Source organism: Equus przewalskii, chromosome 9 (genome assembly GCF_037783145.1).
Source record: "Equus przewalskii isolate Varuska chromosome 9, EquPr2, whole genome shotgun sequence".
Taxonomy (NCBI): Eukaryota; Metazoa; Chordata; class Mammalia; order Perissodactyla; family Equidae; genus Equus; species Equus przewalskii.
This window is the reverse complement of record NC_091839.1, coordinates 73,692,834-73,719,781: the sequence shown is the minus strand read 5'-3', so window position 1 is coordinate 73,719,781 and position 26,948 is coordinate 73,692,834. Positions and strand designations below refer to the sequence as shown.

The window sequence follows — 26,948 nt, the reverse complement described above, 5'->3', positions numbered from 1 at the left end:
AGGAGAGATTTTTCAGGCCTGACACCCGCTTTACCTGACAGGCCTGGTGGAGAAATGCCCTCCCCACACCAGATTTGGCGCTCAGCCAGCGCGCTGCAGCCTGTGAAGAGAGCTGCCGGCTAGGACTCAGGCCCCCCCTGGCGCTGGTGCTTTTCCATATTTGCCTTCATTCCTAGGTCTCTTCATCTGAGGCGCTGGGCGGAGGTCTTCCTCAAGCACCTCTGGTGAGGCGTCCTTATAGGGACAAGAGGGGAAACCTTGAAGACGCTTCTCTTCTCTCTCACTCGGTAGCCTGTACTTTTCCTCTCCCAGCCCTTCGCCCTGGCCTTCTCCCCACCCCAAGGCTCATAAAACTGCCGGAGCCTTTTGCTCAGGGTTCTCTGCACAATAGGACGATGCCCACGTCTACGCCAATCTACCCGACTCTCAACCGGTGCACCTCTCCACGGGAAAAAATGGAAAGGAGGTGAGGGGTCGGCACTTTCTCCGGTTTTAGCCTCTTGCTTATGCCACGGCAGTAAGTCAGTAAAGGTCTGACTCTTTCATTCCTGGCTTGGTTTTAATCGGCTGCTCTGACATCTGCTAGCTCTGCTCACTCTCTCTCCCAGCTCAGCTGAGCTCCTGACGATATGTGACTGATAAATGCTTAATACCCAAAATATAAATTGTTTTCCTATAAATCACTAAAAGAAAAAATTCGGAAATAAGAAAAGAACGGGAACAGATAGTTCGTAGAAAGGGGACCAATGGGCTGTAAATATGCCAAAGATGCTTAAACTTCTCACACCTCTGAGATTAAAGTTAGAATTTGATAAAGTGTTGGCAAGCATGTAGATGAGTAGGAACCCCAATATGGTGGTGGTGCAAGCGCAAATACCAACTATGACTTTGGAGAACGAGAATCTTCTTTTTTTTTTTTTAATTTATTTTGAGGAAGATTAGCCCTGAGCTAACATCCGCTGCCAATCCTCCTCTTTTTGCTGAGGAAGACTGGCCCTGAGCTAACGTCAGTGCCCATCTTCCTCCACTTTATATGTGGGACGCCTGCCACAGCATGGCTTGACAAGCAGCCTGTGGGTCTGCACCTGGGACTCAAACCGGCGAACCCCGGACCACTGAAACAGAACGTGTGAACTTAACCGCTGCGCCAACAGGCCTGCCCCATAGAACAAGAATCTTAACTGATACAAGGTGCAACACAAGCACCAACCAATATCCTGAATCTTGCGAATACAGCACTCTCAGTTCAGCAGCAGTTTGAAGGGTCCGTTCATAATTAACCAAAAGGAAACAGTATAAACTCCAGGCTACTGCTGCCAGGAAATCTCACCACTTCTTATTTGTTTAGGTTTTTTTTTCTTTTTTCTCCTCCACTTAAGGCAATATAGTCATCAATTCAATTTGCTAACAAACCCAATTTAACATCATCATCCTCAATTTGGTTTAAATCTAAGGGGAGGTAAGCAGAGACTTTTTATATTTTTTTTGTTTTTGTTTTTTGAGGAAGATTAGCCCCGAGCTAACATCTGTGCCCATCTTCCTCTATTTTTTATATGTGTGATGGCTGCCACAGCATGACTTGATAGGCCATGTGTAGGTCCATGCCCAGGATCCGAATCTGCAAACCCTGGGTGCCGAAGTGGATCACGCAAACTTAACCACTATGCCACCAGGCTTCCTCTTGTTGTAATTTTAAAGTAATCTAAAATTATCACTTGGAACTTCTTATCTTTTAATAAAGATCCTCCTATAATTGTCTAAGTGTTTAGAGTCTCCCTTGGTTTACTTAATTCATCATAAAGAGACACTTAGTTTGGATTCCAAATTTCTTCAATACGTCATCATCTTACTTGACAGTGTTCTAGTTTTCAAAGTGTAGGAATGAGCATTATAAATTGAATAAAAGATATTTTAATTCCTATTGAATCAAAGGAAGTTAGAGCTACAAAGGATCCATATCAGAGCTTGTTCAAAAGGTCCTAGGTTCCTTGGCTGAGCTTCAAGGCCTGAGGGAGGGAGGAAGTGAAATGAAGCTCTATTTGGATTATATGTGTATATTTACATACCTACACACACACACACAATTAAATACATAAGAACTAACTTGGAACAGAAAATGATTCATTTTTAAAGGAAAAACTGATATAAGCCATTCTTGGTATTATATAGAAGGAGAAACTGCTGCTTGGCTGCCACTTACCTAGATTGAGACCACCTGTTTCCCTAACAAGGGAATTCTTTCTACTAAACCAGGGACAACATAATATATTATAAGATTCTGTGTTGTATTTCCTCTTAAGGGAGAAGTGATTGTTTCAGAGACTACTGGGGAAATAGATCGGTGTTAAGGATTCAAAAGGGATAGTAAAAGTAGAAAGAATTCTTTCCATTAAATCTTAAAAATCTGATTATGATAGAAAGAGCAGGAGAAAATGTGTTATACATAGTTGGTGCAAAATATTTCTCTTCTGGAATATAATATCTGGTCTCCTATAGTTATTTCCAGGCTCACTGGAATATAACCAAATATATTCTCAGATAACATTGCTTTAACATCTTGGAATAAAAGTTACCTAGAAGCATAAGACAACCGGATATAAAGCAAAGTTGGATTCTCCCACTGCTGTTTCATAGCACCCCAAACCTTCAATCACTTGTCTCTCCTATAATATTTCAAAATAAATCCCATATGGATAATTTCATATATAAATATTTCAGCGTGTATCTTTAAGAAATAGGAAACTCTTTTTAAAACAGTTCCAATACTATTATTACACTTAAGAATATACATAATGTTAAAATATATTTAAATGTAAATATTTATACTATAGTTAAATAGTATTCAAATATATTTAAATATTCCCTAATTATAATAAATTTTGGTTGCTGAAATATGGCGTGATGTTTTGAGATAGTAGAACTGGGACCATTGTAATCAGCTTTCATTTGCCTCAGTGTCATAGAAATGAGATACTGGTAGAATACTCAGCCTAAAGTGCCAGGTAATAGGTTGACGTGGTGATTTAAGGATTCATCTACTCATTTGTGAATGACGTTATTTTCAAATTTTGAATCCTTAATGTGTGCATGATTATGGCAAAAGAGTGACTCAATTACATGGAGTTTTGATTCTTTCATAGCAATATTAATAAAGCCATATGAAAGCATGGATATTTTTAGGAAATATATTCTGTGCAAAAAATATAGAAGGAATGAATACAAAGTAAAAGAAAAAATGAAAGCAAAGAAAATAAGCCTGAAAGGAAAGCATAGCTGGCCCAGTGGCACAGCGGTTAAGTGCACACATTCCGCTCACACGTTCCTCTTCGGTGGCCCAGGGTTCGCCAGTTCAGATTCCGGGTCCGGACATGGCACGGCTTGGCAAAAGCCATGCAGTGGTAGGCGTCCCACGCATAAAGTAGAGGAAGATGGGCATGGATGTTAGCTCAGGGCCAGTCTTCCTCAGCAAAAAGAGGAGGATTGGCAGCAGTTAGCTTAGGGCTAATCTTCCTCAAAAAAAAAAAAAAAAAGAAAGAAAGAAAGCATAAAACAAGATAATCTAATTAAATCAAATACCTCAGGAATAACAATAAATGCTGATACATTAAGACTCTCCCCATCAAAAAATATACTATCACTTTAAATTTATAAACACCCGGGGCTGGCCCCGTGGCCGAGTGGTTAAGTTCGCGCGCTCCGCTGCAGGCGGCCCAGTGTTTCGTTGGTTCGAATCCTGGGTGCGGACATGGCACTGCTCGTCAGACCATGCTGAGGCAGCGTCCCACATGCCACAACTAGAAGAACCCACAACGAAGAATACACAACTATGTACCGGGGGTCTTTGGGGAGAAAAAGGAAAAAATAAAATCTTTAAAAAAAAAAAAAAATTTATAAACACCCAACAGCTGTGTTTTTCATAAACAATATAATAGATGAATATAAATTTTTGAAACAGAAGTGATATTACAACTAGCAAGGAGAAAGAAATTCAAGGAAATGGCATTTAATGGGATCAAGACAGTCATTTTATATGGATAAAATTCACAATTAACAGTGTGTATATGTGTCTGTGCTGTGTACGTGTGTTTATCAGTTCGGAAGCCATATGTACTAAAAAATATTATGTCAAAACATATGATATCAAAACTATTTTAATTAAAAGGAAAAATCTCCCAAAACGCAGGAGTAACAGAAAATATAAACATACTTTTCAGTCCTTAATAAAGTAGGCAGAAATTATAATGTAGATAATCTGATAATATAATTAAGATTTATTAATTTTTTCCAAACTTGTGCCCTACAAGCAACACAACTTATTTCCTAATAACCATAGAAAATTTACAAAAATTATTTACTGTGCCACAAAGAAAGTCTCAAATTACAAAAGACATAAATGGCATAGGACACCTTCTCTGAATACAAATGCAATAAAATCAATATAACAATAAAAATGTGAGCAAAAAAATCAATCACTTAATTTAAGACTCAGAAGTTTCATAACATTTTCATGCAAGGAGAAATCAAACCTGCACTTAAAAATTAAAGCAGTGATTTTCTTATAAACATAATTCTTAAACTCCTAAATAAAAATTAGGCAAAATGAATTCAGTTATATGCTAAAAGTAACAAACTTAGTTTAAGAGGCTGTAATGAAGAAATACTAGAATGGTTTTACATTAGAAAATGTATTCATATAATTAATTCAATCAGTAAATCACAGCTAAAAATGTATAATTGTCTCATTAGAAGCCAAAACAAAATTCAATATCCGTTCCTGCTGAAAGAATAAAATAAAAAGATATTTCTTCTACATGTTAATAAATATCTATATGGTGTTCCCACTTCTGGTATTAGCACAGTACTTTATTTTATTTATTTATTTATTTATTTATTTAATTTATTTATTTTTTAAGGAAGATTAGCCCTGAGCTAACATCTGCCACCAATCTTCCTCTTTTTGCTGAGGAAGACTGGCCGTGAGCTGACATCCATGCCCATCTTCCTCTACTTTATATGTGGGACGCCTACCACAGCATGGCTTGACAAGCGGTGCCATGTCCGCACCTGGGATCTGGGCCGGCGAACCCTGGGCTGCCAAAGTGGAACGTGTGCACTTAACTGCTGCACCACCGGCTGGGCCCCAGCAGAGTACTTTATTGTAGACTGGTTCTCTTACCAAGAACAACTGAAAGGGTGGATAAAAATGTAAAATTCGGGGCCGGCTCCGTAGCCGAGTGGTTAAGTCCGTGCGCTCTGCTGCGGCGGCCCAGGGTTCGGATCCTGGGCGCGGACATGGCACTGCTCGTCAGGCCACGTTGAGGCGGCGTCCCACATCCCACAACTAGAAGGACGTGCAACTAAGATATACAACTGTGTACGGTGGGGGTGGGGTTTGGGAAATAAAGAAAAAAAAATGTAAAATTCATCAGCTATGCACTACAGTGATATTGCTGAGTGAGTTGGCTCTGGACCGTGGGATAAACTCATTTGAATTTGCTTCTGAACTCCTCCTGCATACTCTGCAACAAAGCTCCTACTCCAACAAGAGGAAATAGAGGGCTTGTACTTCACTGAAATAAAGCAGAGCGCACCTACCTCCCTCTACCGTGCTCAAGAGAAGGGGCAAGGAAAATGTTTACCTCAAAATCCTCAGCCAGCTGAGGATGCCAGAATAAACCCAAGCCTGCCCCCCAGCCTAGAGACAGATCAAGTCACAAGAAATTAATATTCGCTACTGTCGGGAGTGTGTTTCCAAAAAACTTTCTAAATATTTCAGATACAAAGTTTATCTGATGCGGCTAAAACGCACAGTATATCCAAATGTTTCTTCCTTTTTCACCTTCAGCCGTTGCTACGTAAACCTGCCAGTGTTATTAATGCATCTCACTCTGTTCTTCCCTGCTTTACTAAATATGGGAAGATCAGAGAAGCACGTCCTTAAAAGAAGCAAATGTTATTGCTGTGGAGGGATGAATGGTTCTGCCTTCCCCTTTTCTAGGCTTGGGGTGCTGCAGGCCTTCCATAGTGGAGTGCGTGCAAAAGAAAACAAAAGAGCAAGGTCCATGAAATGCTCCAAAAAGTGAGCTATAGAACAAACATATATTCTCCCCAAATCTTAGGAAATATTTTACCCTAAGAAAGAGCACCCAAAGTATTTGTTGATTTTAGGCTGAAATTTCCATACTGTTCAATTGTGACTATTATTTTATCTTCTTCAACTATTTTGGTATATAAAGTTTTTAAGTTACTTAAGTTTTTCCTCACATCATTGTCTTTCATGTCCAAAAGCTGAAAATGACAAGTGTATATGCATTCAGATATCTATTGTCTTTACATAGACTTTCTATCTAGTCAGTGGACTCAAACGCTGTGCTCCCACGCCATCACATTGTAGGCTGCTCCTGTTTCCACAAGGCTCTATGGCCAGTGGGACTGGTTGTTCCTTTGTTTTCTCATAACAGATAGTTTTTATTCACTCCTTTTCATGCTTATGTCACCCTGCCAAGTGACAGCTCTTGAATTTCTTCCTTTTCCTTTCTTCCTCTGTCCCTCCCCACCTTCCTTTCTTTCTTCCTTTCATCCTGAGAAACTATTTCACCTGACCCTGTATACTTCCTCATGTCAATCCCTCAACATTGATTTTTTAAATCCGCCAAAAAAAAAGAGATAAGCAATGAAAATGGAGATACAACAGCGTTGTTCAGTGACCTACATAATGTTTTGACATAGAACTATCACAAAAGGTTTGAAATCAAGAGTACAATAAGCTCAAACATGTATTAATTTAGAATAAGTTCTCTACAGAAAATCACAAGTGGAAATAGAAAACTGATGAGAAATTTGACAGTCACATACTGAGGGCCTGAAAAGTTTTACTGTTGAGAGCCAATGACCCAAAAAGAGAAAATCAATTGAATACCCAAACTGATTTTTTAAAAGAATTTAATTTAGTTTGATTTATGTTTATAGAAGGAAACAAATATTTCATGAATTGGATTTGTAAATTAAGAAAAAGAGCATAAAGTTGGTAAAATACAACATAGGATATAATATATTTAGTTTAGAGTTAATTAGAAAGTTGGAGAGATGGGAAGAAAATCAAGAGGAAGAGGAGAGAAGGAAAGAATAATAGATAACAAAAACACAAAACAGCAGATGAGGGTAGAGAAAGAATAAGGGCAAAGATGTTTGTGGAGCATAGTCTATATCAGGCACTGTGTTGATGCTTCATTGACATTTTAATTTAACCCTCATTGAACCCTGAAAAGTAGGCATGAATTAGTCAGGTTTAGAGACGGAAATTATCTTATAGGTAAACCTGAAAGTGGGAACCAGATATGCCTATCTCACCCCTTCCCATCTCTCTGCCTTTGGGACCTGCTGGCCTGTACAGCCATTCTGCTCTCCTCCTCCTGGCATATTCAAGGGAAAAGGCTCAGGCTCTGTGTGCCAAATCTGCTAGAGCTGGATCAGGAGGGATTCCCTGGCAGGTATTACAAAGCCAGCGTTCAAATACACCTAAAGGGTAAAGATGGTGTTTACTCTCCAGCTGCCTGTTTCCTCTCTCTTTCTCTCTCTCTCTCTCTCTCTCAGGTGATTCTGAAATTAGGCAGCAAAAAGAGGGATTATGTATTGCTCCCATGTGTCAGCTAACCGTTGCAACAACTCTTCACAAAGAGAACCACAAAATCTTAGTGGCATGCGGCAATGAGCATATATTTTGCGCCTGGATCCATTGATCAGATGGTGTAGCTCTGCTCTGTGTGTGTTCGTGCTGGAGTCCACACAAAATAGGCAGCAGCTACCCAAGGGAAGCTCCTCCGATAATAAGAACAGCAATGTAGAGATGTAAGAGGGCAAACCCTCTTTTTAAAGTGCATTTCGAGATTCTGTCTGCCTTACATCTACTCACATCCCATTAGGCCCAAGTAAAGAGCCTGAGAAAGACACTCTGCTTTAGAGAAAGGAAATGTCCAGTTACATGGATAAGGGGTGGGTACAGAGAGAGATGAAGAATAGGGTCAATAAATCAATCTGCCACATTCTACAATCCTCAACAATTGTAATCAAGAACAATAGAGAAACGCAGGCAAGTTAGTAGGCATTGACATGTCCTATTCTCCCCACTTCAGCTAGAGAGCCACATTTCCAGTTCTCTGCATGAACCATACTACTGCATACTTCCATAGCTTTGCACATGCTGTTCCCTATTTGAAATGCCTTTCCTTCCACTGTTCAGCCAAGTAAAATACTACTAGTACTGTTTGCATACACCCCCAATTTTAAGTTTTCCATGATTTCCTACCTTGGTATAATTTGTCATTATAAATCTACTTCCTTTACCTCATTTGTAGTTCCTCAAGGCCAAGGACTGTACTTTGTGAATCATGTTGTTTGTATCTAACACAGTGCCTTTCTTAAAGAAAAAAACTGTTTATTCAGAGTTTTTGATCCGATTAAATGTCCATTATATCCTGCTATTAATTTTGGCCCTGGGTATCATAGTTGGTTAGTTCTGAAACTACTGAATTTTGAAATTCAGCTTTTTTGTCAGGTGACAAATATTTCTTGAGTCCTCAAGATGCTCAGATGTGATGGGGTAAAAGGCATTAGAATACCACATGTACTTGAAAAAAGGAATGGATGAAATGCTGCATGAACTCAGAGGAGGGAACAGCCCACTGCCCAGTGGTCAGGGGAGGAATATGTCACCATTTAAAAATAAAATCGTGGGGGCTGTCCAGTGGCGTAGTGTTTGGGTTCACTCCGCTTTGGTGGCCCGGGGTTCTTCAGATCCTGGGCATGGAAAAACACACTGCTTGTCAGGCCATGTGGTGGCAGCATCCCATATGCCAAATAGAGGAAGATTGGCACAGATGTTAGCTCAAGGCTAATCTTCCTCACCAAATAAATAAATAAAAATAAAATCGTGCTTCTCCTCTCTCTTTTCCACTCCGTGCCACTACCACTGTTCACTCACAAATGTGTCACACAACTTTCCCACTTTCCTTCCAGACCTCTTCAGTGCCCAAGTAACTGAAATATATGCTGCATTCACTCAGATTCAGATACACAGAGGTCAAACTGTTCAAACAACTCCAAATCCTGGAAAGCAAGGGGCACCTGTGCCAGAGGACAGTGTGTGCCCTGGCTTTCCCTCACCTCTCAGGGCTCGAGTTGATCATTCATAACACCCAGAAAGAAGCTTCCAGTCCACAAGGCACTTTTACATACATTTTTTCCCCTTGATCCTCACAACCACCCTGTGAGGAAGTCTTACAGGACAAAGGATCACAAATGTACCAACATCTTTAATTGTGCCGCCATTTTGCTTAATAAACCCAACGGTGAGAACTTATCCTATAACTTCTCTACCGTGCCTTTATCTGTAAGATACTCATCTTTTATTTTTTTATTTATTTTTTTGACACTCATCTTTTAAACCTCTCCTCTGTGTAATATATATGCTAGCTAAAAAGAACTTGAATAGCTGTCATCTACTACTCTCTGGATGTTTAAAAGTTGTTTGATTGCTTTGGAAGTTAAAGCAGAGCCAGCAGTTACTATATTACTTTGAAACTTACTTTAAATCTGTTCATGTTTATCTGGTTGAGCCATATCATGATATATACAAAATGGACACTCTTTAAAAATGGCAACCTGAGAGGTAGCCCTGATTGCCTAGTGGTTAAAGTTTGGTGTGCTCTGCTTCAGCAGCCCAGGTTTGGTTTCTGGGCACAGAACCACACCACTCATCTGTCAATAGCATGCTGTGGTGGTGGCTCACATAGAAGAACTAGAAGGACTTACAACTAGAATACACAATTATGTACTGGGGCTTTGGGGAGGAAAAAAAAAGAGAGAAGAAGATTGGCAACAGATGTTAGCTCAAGGCAAAATTTGCCCAGCAAAAAAAGAAAATAATGGCAACTTAAACAACAAAATGTTGTATTAAAGAATTTATTTTTTTACAGCACTTCAATTTCCTCATCCCTCCTGATCCAAAGGGAACTACTGTAGCTATATACCAGGGAGATGTTATTCTCTTGGTTGTAGGTAGCTCACCTACTTTAATTTTCTGTGGATATTTTAAATCAAAATAACAGCTGGAAGTTCTCTGTCTCTTATCCTAAATTAGTTATAAGAACACCCAGAGTAGCATTTCAGATGTTACTGATGTAAGAGAATTTGGATTCCATCCAGAGGAACACTTAATATTGTGCAATTTCTTTAAACAAAGAGACCATCGTCAGCTCATTGTTTTTTGATGCTAAGTGATTTTTGCCCACTTTGAGTACTTCTTCATCTTCATTTCACAAGAACTGAGTTACTTTCTCATAATCACAGTAAGCAAAAGACTGAACTGAAATTCCTTCCAATCCCCCAGCTGTGGTGCCCTCCTGCTGTGCTCTTAATGGAGGAAAAGAAAGGAGGATAGGCCTTCCAAAATGTCAGGAAGATACACAGCAAGCTCTACTGTGATGAAAATGGATCTGAAAAATCTGCAGGGCTGCCCAAATTGTGACTTCTGGAGAAAGCACACACAACTTTGCACTCTCACAAATTAATACATCTTTTAGGATTTCTGAAACCTCAAAATTTATTATCCCCTTTCCCACTGAACTCAATAAATAGTAATGCATTTCAAAATGCTGGAGGTGTTGATATGATTTATTCAAATTCAAATCATTTGACAGAAAGAAATGACAGGAAAGAACAAGTTCCGCGTTAAAATAAGACTAGTTCAGTGTTCACTTGGCTTTCCTCTGGTTCTACAAAGCCACGTCAGGTTTAACGTCCCCATTGTTGGCTTCTCAAGATAGTATCATGAAGTTTTTCTCTTTTTCCTTGGTATATTCAAATAGTCCATTTTTATTTTAATTATTTTGGCAGATGTTACTTGCTTTTCTGTGTGTAAGTGACTTAGTGCTTGAATGACGTGAGGATGTGTTGGCAAGTACAGAACAAGAACGGCTTTGCTTTGTCTGTTGTTATTGTGCCTCACTATTCCAGGGCACCAATAAGAAGTGAAGAGGTGACTGACATGGCTTGAAGAGAGAAAAACTTTAGTGCACATCTTATCCATCCATTCATTCATTCAACAAATAATTATCAAGCACCTCGCATCTGGCCTTCACTGTGCAATATGGAAGTGAAGGAGATAGCATGGTCTCTGCCCTCATGAAACTGAGAGTTTGCCTAAGAAGACATTTATTAAATATATATTCACAAGTGCACTGAGCTTTATGATTAAGTATAAAGTATTTGGGGTGTATGTCAAAATCTAATCAGGAAAACAAAAACCTCCTGAGAGTTCAAAACAGAGGACTTTATTACTGGGGAATGGTTACATGGGTGATGAAAAACTGAGAAACCCAACAGAGGATAGTGAGGCCATTGAGAAGCAAGCAACAAAAGGAAACCATTATCTCCTCCATGTCAGTTGGAAGGGACAAAAGGCAGAGGCAGGGTTGGCCCAGGGCCAAGTGGTTAAGTTCCCACGCTCTGCTTCAGCAGCCCAAGGTTTCACTGGTTTGGATCCTGGGCATGGACATGGCATCACTCATCAGGCCATGCTGAGATGGCATCTCACACAGCACAACCAGAAGGACGTACAACTAGAATATACAACCATGTACTGAGGGGCTTTAGGGTGAAGAAGAAAAAAAAAGATTGGCAACAGTTGTTAGCTCAGATGCAAATCTTTAAAAAAAAAAAACAATAGGCAGAGGCAGGATTATCAGAGTACAAGAGCAAGGGTCATCTGGCAGGAGCAGCAGCCACATTAGGAAACACAACTGCCACTAACCATGCCACTACTGGCAATGAGGTGGATAAAAGCTGTGGCTTCTGCTTTCACCCCACCCTTCAGTTTCTCTCTAGCAATCCTGTGGGCAGTCAAACAACTGGAAACAAGAGTTCATCCTTCTGTAAAATAGAGGAGACCAAGAAGGGGATTTGAGGACAAACTGGCCTAACAACTGCACAGGAAATCCAAGGTAGGAATTAGGAATATCTAACCTAAGGTTGGGAATATCAGCTTTGAACCCTCCACTCTCTCCCTACCCCTGCATCAGCCCGGCTATGTAGACAGGCAGTCAGAAATGTTTGCTGGTGGTCTCAAGGAACTCCTCATTCTTTTTATTCAGACATAAATCTGAGTAAAGGAAAAGAATGAGGTGGAGGAAGCCCTAAAAATGGTATATGGAGCCAAATGGAGGGGGGATTTTTTTTTATAGCTGAGTGTTCAGTATAGACACAAAGGAGAACCGTAACCATTATTGAAGCACTATAAAGAAAAAACCCACAAGATTTGAGTTCAAGTTATATCTTTTGTGTTTATAAGCAGTGAGACCTTTGGCAATTTATTTAATCAACCTGACCTCGGCCTCCTCATCTACAAAATGAAGTTAAAAGTACCACCTTGAGTTGGGCTACAAGGATTTCTATATAGCAGAGACGACGGGGTGGCAAGCTGGTTGGGCGTCAGGGAGTGAGGGCTTAAACTCGTGTTTGCACGGAAAACAGCAACTGCCCACTTGGGTACTGCCACCAGTTACAGTGAATGTACGTTAACCACTTGGATGCAAAGTAGATGCTCAATAAACACTTACTTTCATTATGTTTATAAGTCATTAAGTAAAACTTTGTGTGTAGTTTATTCATTTGGAATTCAGGTAAGTGTTAAAAGGAAAATTATTTGTTTGTCATCCCAATCTCGTGTTCATCTATTCACTGCCAATTTGAATAAAAGAAAATGCTATGTAGGAAAAAACCCTCTCTATTTCTTCTTTCTCAACAGTAATCACATTTGTGACTGTTTATTCAATGTTTGTCATCTCCTCCTCCTCCTGGACTGTAGTGGCGCCTGTCTTGTTTCCTACTGGATCCCCAGTGATGAAGACAGGGCCTCCTAGGGTACAAAAGTTCCTAAAATTATGTTGAAATACAGGTTCCACTTTAGTAATTGATTGCTTAACGGGTAATTCTGAAATAATGAAGATGTTTGATAGTTACAGGTCAAAATTGCTTCCCAACATGCTTTCATAGATGAAAGAATGAAATCTATCTTTCATAGATTGAAACCTATCTTTCATAGATGAAAACCTATCTTTCATAGATGAAAGATTGAACCTATTGTTTCCATATTGGACCAAATGCTTTAGGGAAAGAGAATGCTCACTGATCAACTTTCAGCTGAATTCCTCAGGTGAGAGTCTAATTCTATTAAATAAGAGCTTACCATAAAATTCAAAAAGTTGTTATTCCAGTAAGCAAATCTTTGTTCTTGATTGAGTTTCTTCTGTGTGAATCAAAAAGACTAACGTTATGGGTAATATTAAATAAGACAGATTACATCTCTACATCAAATACCAAAATAATTTGATACATAATTTTGAGGCAAAATTTTTAAAATTATGCCATCTTTTCCAAATCTTTATTGCAATAGCTCCCTGTTACAAAAAATCTCCTTTTATAACTTTAATACTAGACTGAGAACTTTTTCTCCTTTAATCCCCTGACATTGTATATATAAATGACTCATCAGAAAGCCTGGTCTCATAATTTCTCCAGCTCCATATTTCCAAAACCTTTTATCTCTACTTCTTATCAATCACACTCTGATAGTTCTGAATTGCTCTGCTTTGAAGATTAAATTTCAAGGCTCCATCTCTAATTTTTTCTTCCTGCTGTTTCCTCCCATATTTGTTGCCCTCACTCTTTGTTATCATATGACCTCTGCTTTCCTTTCTTCTGTATTCTTTTAGTCCATTAAGGTCCCTCTTGGCTTCTCTTACTTCTCTATTTAGCCTAAGTCTACACTCACACATTCCAGTTCTGCCCTTCTTTCTAGCACTTCTGAGTCCTTAGACTCTTTAGCCTTCCCCCGACTTATAAAATCATAAACCTTGATAACTGCCACAGTCACAATCTTCCCTTCTCTTCCTCAGAACACCTAATGTTACTGTATGTCAAAGATAGTGCTGACTAGATCATATGAATTCTTGCAATTTTCACCTCAATTCCAGGAATCTTTTAATTCATTTCTTGTGGACTCACAATCAATTCCCCAAAGAGACCTTAAAACGTGTTTTTCTCTCCCCCATGTTCTCCCCATCCCACCATGACCTTGTTCAGTCCCAGGGGAACTTTTTCTCATTTAACTTCTATGGTCTTCAAGCAATAAATTGAGGCTACTAATCACTTTATGAGGAAGACATGTCTACATGCACTCTTCTCAATACTGCCTTCTGCAGGGGGAATCAGAATTCAGGGTAGTGGGTAAAGGGAAGAGAAGAGCACAAGCTGATTTGTCTGAAAAACTCTTTTGTGTAGCAGGCACTGTGGATGCCTTGTCCATAACCGTAATTTCCAAGCACACCAGCATGGCTTCTGACACCAAATTTTTGCATCTTTGTCAGAGCTGCTAGAACTCTTTTTGTTAGAAATCACAGCAGGCCAGAGGTACCAGGAAACTAACATCCCCTAGGACACTGACCAATGACTCACAGGTGTGGGAATATATATACTCAATTCCCTGGATGGGAAAAGTCTTGTACATGTGTTTTGCACTGTTTTCCACAGCTTCCCCAGGGACCAGGCTCCAGTTCCCACCGTGGTAGCATGCCTAATGACACTTCTGTCATGTCTCTATATCACCTCACCTGTGTTCCTAGCAACTTCCAATAAATCGCTTGCACGTGAACCCTTGGGTTAAGTAAGGTCTGTTTCTAGGGGAGGCAAAAAAAGAAGCTGAGAAATTCTAACGTGTAATTCCTTCACACACACTTTTGGGAATCAATGCTTTAGCAAGAAGATCAAAGCCAGCCCTCATAACTTATTTTCTCTTTCCCATTTTTCATCTCACGACACATTGCCACACCTTTCCTTTCATCAAAAAATATACAGTGACCTCCCCAATTAACTTTTCTATCCTTGTTTACTTGGGGAAAAATGTCTTTTCTCTTTGTCAAGCCTTGTTCTTTTCTTCTCTAGTTTCAAGACTAAAACGCACAGACTATTAAAAAAGATTGCCTTTATTTAAAAAAAGTCTCTCCACCCTTGTACTTCTCATCCATGATTTTATAGCTACCCTACCCTTCATCCAAACATTTAAAGGAGGAGTGTCTAGCCTTTGCCTGCACTTCATCTTGACCGTTTGAGTTTTTATTTGCACTCTGTTCCCACCTTAGTTAAAGCTGCTCTCTCAAAATTAACCAGGTTCAGCACTCCTACTTCCGGAATGGCAGCATGAGGAGCCCCATGGACCCATTCCTTAGCCAAATAAGCTTAATTGGTAAAAGTTACTTTTAAAAATTACAACTATTTAATGTACATGGAAATTGGCATAAGAGCATACAGTAAATAAAGAAGTATTTTTTCAAGAAAATCTACTAAAACTCAATCAGGACAGTGAGAATCTGGGGCATTTGAATCACACCCTTCTCCCTCCTTCTATTCCTCCAGCTCAGCACAAAAGAAACTTCACTCCAGGCAGGTACAGCCAAGAACACAGGGTTCCCTCTCCTCTTAACAGCTATGCAAGGGACAGGCTGCTGGCAGTTATTAAATACCCAGCCACATTTTGCAGAGGCTAAGTTCCAGCTTCTGGCATGAGTAGTCAAAGGCTCCCTTGTTTCACCTAGCCCCTACCCATAGGCCAGAGGTTCTGCCACAAGTGTGGTAGGCTGAGAAGACTGGGGCCTGGATTCTCACACGCCAGCTCATTGTAGGGTGAAGGTTCCATTATGAGGGAGGCAAGCCAAGAGGACCAGAGACTACTACATACATCTAGCACTCCCAGTTACTGTTCAGAGACCTTTTCTCGGGGAGAAGTAGGCCTTTAGAACACAGAGTTTGGAAGCTCTCTCAAATGGACTAACCCTATTTGAAACAGAGTGTGGGAAAGGTCAAACCTAAGGGTGCTCTTAAAAACAAGGGAGGTGTTTATTGGGAGGGAGGGTGACAACAACACGTTGGCCAGCAAGCTTGCCAGAGAGAAACAGGGAAAGAAATTCCTACGAAAATCAATCCTGAGGTCAGAGCAATCCTCATACACTGGCTTCAGAAACTACCCCTAAACTGAGGCCCAGGGGCTGGCCCGGTGGCGCAGCGGTTAAGTGCGCACGTTCCGCTTCTCGGCGGCCCAGGGTTCTCTGGTTCGGATCCTGGGTGCGGACACGGCACCGCGTGGCACGCCATGCTGTGGTAGGCATCTTACATATAAAATAGAGGAAGCTGGGCACGATGTTAGCTCAGGGCCAGGCTTCCTCAGCAAAAAGAGGAGGACTGGCAGTAGTTAGCTCAGGGCTAATCTTCCTCAAAAAATAAAAATAAAAAAATAAAATGAGGCCCAAATTTAATTGTGTCGAACTGCAGAGCAATTTATGCCCAAGGGCATTGTAAAAATAGATCAGCCAGCAATTACAGGAGTCTAACATTTGGCTGTGATCAGGAAAAGAGACAGTCAAAGAGAGCCCTGCTAAAATTATTATTCTAGGTGACTGTTTTCACGCACAAGGATGTGCCCTCTCAGGAGCAACATCAGAGGCTTCAAACTAAAATAGTACCACCAGCAGCTAAACAAATAAACGGCAAACAACAATAAGAAGCAACAGGGGTTGGCTCCGTGACCGAGTGGTTAAGTTCATGTTTTCCCCTTTGGTCGCTTGGGGTTTGCCAGTTCCCAGCCTGGGCATGGACCTACACAACATTCATCAAGCCATGCTGTGGTGGTATCACCTATAGAAGAACTAGAATGACCTACAGCTAGGATATACAACTATGTACTGGGGATTTGGTGGGGGGGGGGGGAGGAGGAAGATCGGCAACAGATGTTAGTTTACAGCTAATCTTCCTCACCAAAAAAATAAAGAAATAAGAAGCAACAAATGGGTGGGAGAAAATCATATCCAGAGTTGCTATATTATCTAAAATGAAAAGTTTAAGAAAAATACGAGATATGCAAAGAAATAGGAAAGTGTGATCCATACACAGTTAAAAAAAAAAGCAGTCAATAGAAACTTTCCTTGAGGGGGCCCACATGTTGACCATAGCATACGAAGACTGCAAAGTAGCCATCAAAAATGTTTTCAAATAATTAAAGGAAGTCATGCTTAATGAATGAAAGAAAGCTATAATAACGTCTCATCAAAGATAGACTATCAAAAAGGAGTAAGTAATTATAAATAAGAAACAAATGAGAATTCTAAAATTGAAAGTAGAGTAATCAAAAAAGAAAAAAAACTACTACAGGGCTCAACCATAGATTTGAACTGGCAGAAGGAAGAATCAGTAAATATAAAGAAAGGTCAATAGAGATTATACATCCAAAAAACAGAGAGGATAAAAAGAATGAAGAAAAAATGAACAGAGCCTCAGAGAAACATGTGACATCCTTAAGCTCACCAACATACTTGTAATGGGATTAGCAGCAGGAAAGGAGGGAGACAGAAGCTAACAAACAAACAAAACCACAAACCTTTGTCAAAGACATAATGACTGAAAATTTCCCATATTTGGTGAAAAGCATTATTCTACACATCCAAAAGGCTCAGCAAACTCCAAGTAGGTAAAACACAAAGAGAGCTACACCCAGAAACATCTTAGTCAAATGTTCAGACACTTCAATCTAAAGATATTTTGTCTAAAAAGAAAATTTTGAAAACAGCACAATGAAGTTCAAATAAAGGCAATGTCAGATAAACAAAAACAAAGAATTCATTGTAAGCAAACCCAACTAACACGAAACACTAAGAGAACTTCTTCAAGCTGAAAGCAAGTGACATCAGACAGTAATTAGAAACCATATGAAAAACAAGAGAAGAAAAAGAACACTGGTAAAGATAATTATGTAATGATAAAACGTTTAAATGTGCATTATTTATTCCGTCTTCTCTTAACTGATTTAAAAAGCAATTGTATAAAACAATATTGTTAGGTCTATAACATATAGAAATGTAACATATTTGCCAATAATAGCACAGAGATTGGTAAGAGCAAAGCTGTACTGGAGTAAGGATATCACACCAGATGGTAACTCAAATCTACAGGATAAATTAAGGGAACCATATAAGATAGATAAAAAAGTTAATATAACAAGCGCTCTTAATACACATTTGCTCTCTTTTCTTTTCTCTGCGTCTTTAAAAGATATACAATTATATAAATTAATACTTATACGGGGTCGGCCCTGTGGCCGAGTGGTTAAGTTCACACGCTCCACTTCAGTGGCCCAGGGTTTCACTGGTTCGGATCCTGGGTGTGGACATGGCACCGTTCATCAGGCCATGCTGAGGTGGTATCCCACACGCCACAACTAGAAGGACCCACAACTAAAATATACAACTATGTTCTGGGGTGGATTTGGAGAGAAAAAGCAAACAAAAAAAAGAGATTGGCAACAGTTGTTAGCTCAGGTGCCAATCTTTAAAAAAAATACTTATAACAATGTATTATTGGGATTGTAACATTTATAGATGTAATATAACAATAATGGCACCAAAACATAGAAAAAAGAACTATATAGGAGTAACATTTCTATATGTTACTGGAGTTAAGTTAGTATATATATGAAGTAGACCCTGATATGTTAAGATGCATGTGGTAAACCCTCAAGCAACCACTAAGAAAATAACCCCCAAATAATGAAAAAATTGTAAAAGGAAATAAAATGTAACACTAGAAAATACCCATTAATGCAAAACTAAGTAGTGAAGAAAAAATAAAGGAAGAAAAAGACCTGAGACATAGAAAACATAAAGAAAAATGGCAGAGTTAAATCAGTGATATCAATAACATTAGATTGCTGGGAAGATGGTGGCATAGGAAGACTCTGAACTCACCTCCTCCCATCAAGGGATGAATGGATAAAGAAGATGTAGTATATGTACACAATCGAATAATACTCAGCTATAAAAAAACATATGAAATCTTTCCATTTGCAACAACATGAATGGACCTTGATGGTATTAAGCTAAGTGAAATAAGTCAGATGGAGAAAGTCAAATACCATATGATCTCATTCATAAGTGGAAGATAAAAACGACAACAAAAACAAACAAATACTTAGATACAGAGATTAGATTGGTGATTACCAGAGGGGACGAGGGGAGAGAGCAGGGTGAAAGGGGTAACTGGGCCCATGCATATGGTGATGGATCGTAATTAGTCTTTGGTTGGTGAACATGATGTAGTCTACACAGAAATCGAAATATAATGATTTACACCTAAAATTTATATAATGTTATAAGGCAATATTACTTCAGTTAAAAAAAGAAATGAATGAACAAAACCTAGTTAAATAACCTCTCATCAACCAGAAGGCCAGAGTGCTATTGATTATATACATTACAGAATTCTTCTCTGATGCCTATAAGCATCAGAAATTTCTAGGTCAATTTCCATCAAAAATCTCCTTTCTCCTCAAAAAAATAATAACATTAAATGTTAGTAAATTAAACATACGAATACAAAGGCAGAGGTTGTCACATTGGATAAAAAAACAAGAACCAAGTACATGCTGTCTAGAGTAGACAAACGTTAGATTTGTAGATACAAGCAAGTTGAAAATAAAAGATGGAACAGGTATATCATGTAAACAATAACAATAAGAAAGCTGGAAATTCTATATGAATATAAGACAAAATGGACTTTTAAGAAATGTTAAAGTGATAAAGAAGAACTTTTTAAAAATGATAACAGTCATCCTAAAGACAATATAACATTCATAACCATGTATTCACCCAAAATTAGAGCCACAAAATACATGAAGAAAAAGTTAACAAAATCGAAGGGAGAAATAGACTTGGAGAAATAGAAAGTCAACAGTAATAGTTGAAGATGTCATTATTCCACTTTCTTCCCCCCCACCCCCAGCTTCATGGAAGTATAATTGACAAAAATTGTATATACTTAAGGTATACAATGTGATGCTTTCATACACCTATATATTATGAAATGATTACCATAATCAAGCTTATTAACATATCCATCACTTCACAGTTACCTTTTGTGTGTGTGTGTTGAGAAAACTTAAGATCTACTCTCTTAGCAAATTTCAAGCATACAATACAGTATCAACGATAGTGACCATGCTGTATATTAGATCTCCAGAACTTATTCATCCTTTTTGTTGTTAATGCCCTCCAATCAATTCTGACTCCTAGAAACTCTGTGTACAGCAGAGTAGAACCCTGCCTGGTCTTTCTTTGCCATCCTCTAATCTTCTAGCACTATATGTCACCTTGCTGCTATCCATAGGGTTCTCATGGTGTGTTTTTTGGAAGTGGGTGGCCAGGTCCTTCTTCCTAGTCTGTCTCAGTCTGGAAGCTCTGCTGAAATGTTTCCACCATGTGTGACCCTTCTGGTGTTTGAAATACCAGTGACATGTCTTTCAGCATCACAGCAAGATGCACATACAGCTGCCACATTTTACAACCAGCAGATGAGTGATGTGGTTCCCTGACCAGAAATGAACCTGGCCCGAGTGGTGAGAGCATTGAATCTTAGCCACTGGACCACCAGGGCTGGCTATTCATCTTACATAACTGAAATTTTGTACCTTTTGACCAACATCTCCCCATTTTCCCCACCCCCCCAGCTCCTGCTAACCACCTTTCTAGCTCTGTTTCTATGAATTTGGATTTTTAGATTCCAAAGTATTTATCTTTCTCTGTCTTACTTATTTCACTTAGCATAATGCCCTCAATATTCATCCATGTTGCTGCAAACTGCAGGATTTCCTTCTTTTGCATGGCTAAAGAATATTCCACTGTATATGTGTATGTGTGCGTGTGTGTATACCACATCTTCTTTATTTATTCATTCCTGATGGACACTTAGATTGTTTCAATGTCTTGGCTACTGGGAATAATGCCACAATAAACAAGGGAGTGCAGATGTCTCTTAAATATCCTCTTTTCATTTCCTTTGGATATATATCCAGAAGTGGGATTACTGGATCATACGCTAGTTCTGTTTTGAATATTTTGAGGAATTTTCATATTTTCCACAGTGGCTGCACAAATTTACATCCCCACCACCAGTGCACAAGGGTTCCTCTTTCTTCATATCCTTGCCAACGCTTGTCCCTTACCTTTTTGATGATAGGAAACAATCAACAAAATGAAAAGGCAACCTACTGAATGGGAGAAAATATTTGCAAACCACATATCTGATGAGTTAATGTTGCCTTTGCTTTTGATGTCAAATCCAAAGAAAATCACTGCCAAGACTGATGCTTACCCTCTATGTTTTCTTCTGGGAGTTTGTGGCTTCAGGTCTCATGTTCAGGTTTTACTCCATTTTAAGTTGATTTTTCTGTATGGTGTAAGATAGGGGTCCAGTTTCATTCTTTGTGTGTGGCTATCCAATCTGTATGGTGTAAGATAGGGGTCCAGTTTCATTCTTTGTGTGTGGCTATCCAATTTTTCCACTCCTATTTATCAAAGAGGCAATCTTTTCTCCATTGTATATTCTTGGCTCCTTTTTCAAAAATTATTTGACCAAATATGTATGGGTTTATTTCTGGGCTCTCTATTCTGTTCCATTGTTAGTTTCTGTGATATACAACATTTTAAGATAATAAGTAGAATTATGACAGATAACATTATACCAGGACATATCAGATTTCTAGGAATTTCATACAATTTCTGGAATACTTATAACATATATCCATACAAATACAACATAAAGAAGGCTTAGTATTACTTCTTATTTGACAATGCTGCCAGGTAATTTAACATATCAAATCAGCCTAATTAGTTTAACAACTTTCTTTTATAAAGAGAGAGAACAAATCTTTTGAGATATTCTGGGGACCCTCTGGAAAATCCCAAAGTTAGTTTGAGGTCAAAAATACTTCATTTAGAACTTGATTTTTGGAAGTTTGTCAAAAATACCAAAAGGTTTTAAAACACTTGGTCAACTAAGGATCACAGGTCACTGTGAAACAACACTTAGTTATCCATTTAACCAAAGTGACTATTAAAGACTCCAGGCAAATACAGGAAGTTACATGGTTGTAAAAAAAACCCCAAAAAACCCCAGAAAAAAACCTTAGCTCTCTTAATAGAGAAGACACAGTTTTCTTCCTTCCTTCCTCCCTCCCTCCCTCCCCCTCTCTCTCTCTCTTTCTTTCTGTCTCTCTTTCTTCCTTCCTTCCTCTCTTTCTTTCTTTTCTCTCTCTCTTTCTTTCTTCACAGAGTAAAGATTTTATTCTGGGATATTGTAAGAGATGATACAGTAGTGGGTTTTTTACAAAAGCTTTTTAAGATTATGGTCTCTTTCCAAATGTTTGTCTTTTTTAAAAAATTATTTTATTGAGGTCATATTGGCTTATAACAGTATAAATTTCAGGTGTACATTATTATATTTCAGTTTATGTGTAGACTGCATTGTATTCATCACCAATAGTACAGTTTTTACCCATCACCATACGTATGTTGCCCTTTACCCCTTTTACTCTCCCATCACCCCCTTCCCCTCTGACTTATTTCACTTAGCATAATACCCTCAAGGTCCATCCTCATTGTTGCTAATGGCATGATTTTGTCTTCTTTATGGCTGAGTAGTATTCCATTGTGTGTGTGTGTGTGTGTGTGTGTGTGTGTGTGTATATACATATATATATATATATATATATATATATACCACATCTTCATCCATTCATCCACTGATGGGCACTGGTTTGCTTCCATGAGAAGACTCAGCGTTCTTAAGTAATCAAAGATCTGACAAAGACAACATATTTCTCGTTGTTCCTGCAGCCTTCTCTAGTTACCTATTATTGGCCAAGACATTTGTTTATGCTCCTAAATCCTCTCTCTCTTTTATTTATTTAGCCATATTCTAGATTCTCCTAAAGACATAGACTCATGGAAAATAAAACCAAAGAGATTCACGGGACATTTCAGGTTTCTTCCCACCCATATCACTCCCGTAAGGCAATCAGCACTGAGATATGTGTTTGAATGGAAGGGAGATATTTTTTAAAAGATACGTATGTTAACAATTTGAGAGCCAGCCCTAATGGCCTAGTGGTTAAGTTCAGCATACTCCACTTTGGCCATCCATGTTCTGTTCCTGGTCACGGAACCACACAACTCATCTGCCAGTAGCCATGCTGTGGTGGTGGCTCACATAGAAGGACTTACAACTAGAATATAGAACTATGCACTGGGGCTTTGGGGAGGAAAAAAAACAACTTGAAAATATCCCTTCAGATAAAACAGAATGTCATGCATTAAGTATAAACCATAAGGTAAAAAAAGGTCACAAATCAAATATACGAATGTAAATGGTTTGAACCCCCCTAAAAGGTAGAGACTCTAAGACTGGGTTAGGCAAAATGATGCATATAAGGGGCATACCTAAAAAAACAACAGAATGTTGACTAATCATTAAACATCAGTTTAAAAATATTTACCAATGTGGAGAAATGCTTATCTATTTTATTTTGCTAAGTATTACATAGATTTTATTATGTGTATACATATGTACATGCATGCAGATACATAACTAGATATAGATACTGCTATAGATAGAATCTATCAATCTTTATTTTATTTTTTTCCTGAGGAAGATTCACCCTAAGCTAACATCTGTTGCAAGTCTTCCTCTATTTTGTTTGTGGGCCACTGTCACAGCATGGGCACCAACCAGTGGTGTAGGTCCAGGCCCAGGAACCAAACCTTGGCTGCTGAAGCAAATCAAACTGAACTTAACCACTGGCCGCTGGGGCTGATCCCTCTTTATTTTTTAAAATATGCTCAAATATTATCGGGGATTATGAAAGTTTTTTTTTTTTTTAACTTTTCCATGTGTGCACAGGAACATTATATTACTAACCAGAAAAAAAGTTATTCTTTTATAATGTCAACAGGGAATTACACTATCTTTTAAAAATAGCTAGGAGGATACCAGGGAATATCTTTTACTATTCAGGAAGTGATGAAGTGTCAGAAAGAGAGAGAGAGGGAGAGGGGAAGGAAATGGAAGAGAGAGAGGGAAGGAGGGAGGGAGGGAGAGAGGAGAGCTGAAAATCACAAAGTAACAGAAGTTGTAGTGTTGCTGACGCAATGAATACACGAACACCGGTTGCTGTGCAGTAGTCTTCTGCTCTCGAGTTTCTCGAGCTCTTTATTATTATAGCCTCTAAACAAAGCCGGCCTTTTGCCAAAGCAGCGAGTCAGCGACCTAAACCTGCGCAAGCGTCCCACAATAATGACCTTTCCCCTACACATCTGTTCATAACAGGTTCCTTCATAATGTTTCAAACTCTCAAGGTCCCAGGCTTGCTCCTTTTGAGGAGCTCATAAAACATTCTTGTTTGCAAGCAATGTTTTCCCTGGGGCCTTGTGAGTTCACCAGGCAGAACATTCTGTTTGCAGAAAAGTCCAGCCAGTCTTGTGGATGCCTCCTGTGCAAGAACAATCACATTTCATGCCAGGTCTCCTTCATTGTAGCCACTTAATCCTTTAGTATTTGATAAAAATATCTACTTTTACTTCTCAATTAGGTTTTCCTGGACATTCAACTCCTTAGAAAGGGATGAATGGTGACCTATCCAGTTATAAAGTTGGGTCAAAACACTTCTTAAGGGGAATTGTCAAAGTGCAAAAAAGAAAAAGTCATTAAGCATGATATAGAAAAGAAAATTTTATGTGCCTCAAGATTGAAAGCTACTTTGAGCCCGAAGCTGGGTATCTGAGGGTTACTGTAAATATTCAATAAGACTTTTTGACTTTGTTCCCAACACAGACATGGATGAAAAAAGCTACTCTTGTCCATCTCCTGTTTTCTTGTTTAACTTGAGTGGTGACTCAAGAATTACAAGGATTTAAGAGCTTATTTTACAGCAGAGAATGCCGTCAAGGAAGTTACAATCACAGATAACCAGCCCCAGGCTGCTATTGATGCCCAGAAGTCAGATTGCCCAGTTGCATATCTGGAGTGAAATAGAGATTCCCCTTTGTTTCCAGAAACTCCTGCCAAGCCTTAGCTCTATAATACCTCCTGCTTTCTTCTCTTGTTAAGGCAGGTTTGAGAGAACCTATCCTCTCACATTCTTGTTTTGGCTAATTCAAATAAACTTTTCTCTATCTCCAACCCATGATGCCTCAGGGACTGACTGTGCACTGGGCCCATAAATTTCAGATTAATATTAAGAGTTTCAGTATGAAGCCAATCTCTCAGGAAGAGTAGATACTGAAAAGTCTTGACTGCAGAACCTGACATGGGGTAAAAGGAAAAAGAGCAGTTTAACAATGAGGCAGGTGAAGGAGGGGGAGAATAACTGGATATGTATTTTATGAAAACTTAAATGACTAAAGAAATGGCCATCCAATATTTATAGATTGAGCCAGCAGTTAAAGGATGACTAGGTACTGACATATTAATCTTATGGTGCATCAACTTTTAGTTTGTGGTTTGGCAAAATGGTTATTGTAGTAAAAGGTATTTTTACTAAGTTGTACGTGCATATATATTGAAATGTTATACATACAGGTGAGCAATCAGAATATTACTGGAAAAGAAAAAAATGAGAAAGACTAGATCCTGAGATAGAAAACTTCTCCTCTTTCTACAGGTTATGGTAAGCAAGTACCTTTGCAGGTCAGGGCTTTCCCACCAGCCTGTGTTTGGCCTTGTGAGGCTGTTTGCAGGGAGGAGGATGGCAAGATGAGGGAACCCATAGGTGGGTATGCTTGGTTGTCTGCCTTCATGGTGGATGGTGGATTCTGGTGCCAGGAAGCCGAGGAATTGGGGTCTGGGAAGCTTCAGCTTCTTGATATTCTCTGGATGTCAGTTTCCCTGTAATAAAACTTCAAAGCACCCATAACTAGCTAAAATGTTAGCATGAGGCCACCTGGGCTCCAACAATTTGTAACTTCTATTTGCCTTGTGAAGTTCAGGGATACAAAAGTTTAAAAAACCAGTATTTATCTATGAATGTAATTTGGAGAGGCAGGGGAAGGGGATGAGAGCTTTTAGTTTTAACCCATATGCTGGGTTTAATGTAAGGGAACTGATATTAAGGCTAGTATCATCCCCCCTCTGCCCCTCTCTCCCCCAATAAGAGGGGACTACTATAGGTATCACACAGCATTTTAAGCTTGCTGGGCTTTATAAACACAACATTACATGTAGAACATATGTTCAATATTTGGTTAAAAAAATAACAAAAATACCTCTCCCACTCAATGCAGAAAAGATGTTTAAGAGAGGACAGCATTCCTACCTTTCTCTCCCCTCCCCTTGCAAAATATCCCCATGATACGGGCTCGACACAAGGTAGACATAAGGGAAGCCATATTGTAGAAAAGAAACCATATGGTAACTTTGAATAAGCTGTGCTCTGTAGATTTTATGGACCCTCCCAGCTGCTATAAGTTGATAAACTTTGCTCTTTTGAGTTCCTTAGGAATGTGATGACCCCCAGGCAGAGAGTATGTGCTTATAGCCATCATCAATGATAACTGAAAGATCAGGGGATAGGGCATTGTTCCAGTCTCTGAGGCATATCCAGGAAAACAAAAGACTATCAGGAACTGAGACCAGATGTCTTCTCCCACCTGGAGATCATCAGATGGAGGCCTCACTGGGATTAGGTCTCTTTTCCAGGGACTGTTAAAATTTAGGTTGTCTATACTTATCCTTCTGGTTGGACACTTCATTATAAAATATGCCTTTAGATTTGGTCCCAAAACTGTAAAGCAAAGTACAAAATTCTAATAATACAAACTGTCAACATGAAGCCAGGAACAAAAGAATATTTCCAAATGATTGCTAAACGGTTTCATACCTCTAACCCAGATCTATGCCCCAATTCAACACAAAGTAACTAGATGGCTTGTGGCCCTGAATCCCTCAAGGATGAGGAATACCAAAGGATAGGGGAATTGAAACCAGCAGTTAGACATTGATGATTAAGTAGCTAGAAACTA

The 26,948-nt window shown here is 39.0% G+C and overlaps 1 protein-coding gene and 1 long non-coding RNA gene across 4 annotated transcripts in view; one reads left to right on the top strand and one right to left on the bottom strand.

Annotated features, from left to right (window-relative positions):
* Window positions 1-331: 331 nt before the first annotated feature.
* ECHDC1 (ethylmalonyl-CoA decarboxylase 1) overlaps window positions 332-26,948 on the top strand; it is a 78,690-nt gene continuing 52,073 nt past the window's right edge. Inside the window, exon 1 of one of the 3 annotated variants that reach the window (XM_070559377.1) lies at window positions 332-466. The gene's annotated coding sequence lies outside the window, so the exon portion shown is untranslated. Of the gene's footprint in view, window positions 467-11,775; window positions 12,000-26,948 lie in introns of those variants that run through there. The other 2 variants (XM_070559375.1, XM_008544622.2) reach the window with 2 other exon arrangements.
* On the bottom strand, window positions 10,654-17,337 carry LOC139073652 (uncharacterized). Its single transcript, XR_011522654.1, has 3 exons — window positions 14,667-17,337; window positions 13,244-13,303; window positions 10,654-12,913 (listed from the first exon to the last, which is right to left on the bottom strand). It is a non-coding gene; the product is annotated as an uncharacterized lncRNA (long non-coding RNA).